The following is a 2,056-nucleotide window of genomic DNA, read 5'->3' on the forward strand; positions in this document are numbered from 1 at the left end:
CCCTGCTCTGTGCATGACGGGGCGGCGCCCCAACTCCCCAATCGGCCCTGCTCTGAGCCTGACCAGGGGCTGCACTTAGGGATTGGGCCTGCCCTCTGCCACCCAGGAGCAGGCCTAAGCCAGCAGGTCGTTATCTCCCGAGGGGTCCCAGACTGCAAGAGGGCACAGGCCGGGCTGGGGGAACCCCCTCCCCCGCCCCCCGAGTGTACAAATTTTTGTGCACCGGGCCTCTAGTTTATATATATAAAAGCCTAAGTGACCGTTTGACCGGTAGCTATGATATGCACTGACCACCAGGGGGCAGACACTCAACGCACAGGCATGGAAACATGGCACAGACTGCTGAATCTCAGAGGGCAGGGAGGATGGGGCAGGGTGGGAAGAGATTAACCAAAGATCTTATATGCATACTAGAGGGCTGGTGCAAGTGCAATGGTGGGGTTGCTCGGCCTGGCCTGTGGGGATCGGGCCGAAACTAGCAGTCCGACATTCCCCGGGGGGTCCCGGATTGTGAGAGGGCACAGGCCAGGCTGAGGGACCCCACTGGTGTATAAATCTGTGCACCAGGCCTCTAGTTAATCAATCAATCAGTCTATCTATCTACCTATCTATCTGGCCCAGCGACCGGAATGGCGGAATGACCAAAATGACCGGAACAACCGGTGGCTATGATGTGCACTGAGGCAGCCAACCAGCCTGATCTGGGCCCCAATCGGTCCCCAACATGATCGGAGGCGGGGCCGGTTGTCCAACTGCCCTCAGCCCCTCCCCCCTGCTGGCCCAGCCTGATGGGCCCCCATCAGGGCGGGCCAGCTGGACCCCACCCATGCATGAATTCATGAACCGGGCTTCTAGTTATAAAGATAAAAACAGTCACTTTTGGAAAAAACAGTCACTATAATGGAAAAAACAGGCAGATACCACTTTAACCAGGGAATCAAGGTATTAGGACTAGTAATGAGACATATCAACATCATGCACCTTCTGATGATGATGAAATGAGAAAGACCAAACATCTCTGTCTTTCAAAGACATTCTACAAAATCACTGGCCAGTACTCTTAAAGTGTCAAAATCATAAAAGACAAAGACCGAGGAACTGTCCTAGATTAGAGGCACTAAGGAGACACAATGACAACTAAATGCAATGTGAGATCCTAAGTAAGATCCTAGGCCAGCAAAAGGGCCATGGGACAACTGGAGAAATAAGAATAAGGTATGTGACTAACTGGGTCTCTTCCCTACAAGCAACATGGCTTCTCCTTCTCAGCTCAGCAACAGGCTTCCCCTCAACCTCAACTGCCACAGGCCACTGCCTCCCCTGTCCATGGCCCTGGGCTGCTGTGCAGTTTATGTTGCTTTTTAGTTGTCAGGGAAAGCTTTGACTGCAGAAACGTCTGTCCCACTATCAGACAAAGAGAAGAAAAAGACTGCAAGAGAACTTGTTCAAGCTATTTTAGCATGGAAACCTAGAATGTGCAGCTTTCTTGAGTGGCGACATCTGAAGGTTTAGTTACAAGAGATATGCTAGTCTGTATTTTTGCTGTGTTATCGAGGATCAGGAGAATGAACTAATTACCCTGGAAATAATTCATTGTCACGTGGAATTACTTGACAAGTATTTGGCAGTGTGTGTGAACTTGGCATCATTTAAATTTTGAGAAGGCTTATTGTATTTTGATGAGTTTCATTTGGGAGGGGAAGTTCAGGAAACATCCAAGAAAAGTGTCCTTAAAGCAATTGAGCAGGCTGATCTACTGCTGGAGGAAGAGGACACCCCATGAAGTGTTCTTGAAGAGATTGGAGTGACATAATTCCTTCCCTCGTTGATGACTTCTGGCATTTCATATACTGTACATAGTCATTGTCTTCATGTCCATGTTAGCTAATAGTTTAAGATGATGTTCTGTCAGTAATACTGATTTGCTAAGTGCCGGAAGCCGTTCCATCCTTGCTGCTTGACACAGTCGCTGCAGGGAAGAAACATCTGCACAGCATATGTTTCAAGGGACCTGGCGTATATAGCATACTGTTCTTAATATGTTTGCTCACCTTCT

At 49.0% G+C, this 2,056-nt stretch overlaps 1 protein-coding gene and 1 pseudogene across 1 annotated transcript in view; one reads left to right on the forward strand and one right to left on the reverse strand.

Annotated features, from left to right (window-relative positions):
• Positions 1-2,056, reverse strand: part of REC114 (REC114 meiotic recombination protein) — a 175,893-nt gene that overhangs the window by 47,987 nt on the left and 125,850 nt on the right. The window lies entirely within an intron of this gene.
• On the forward strand, positions 1,142-1,813 carry LOC102253069 (annotated as a pseudogene).

This window comes from Myotis brandtii, unplaced genomic scaffold (assembly GCF_000412655.1).
Source record: "Myotis brandtii unplaced genomic scaffold, ASM41265v1 scaffold74, whole genome shotgun sequence".
Taxonomy (NCBI): Eukaryota; Metazoa; Chordata; class Mammalia; order Chiroptera; family Vespertilionidae; genus Myotis; species Myotis brandtii.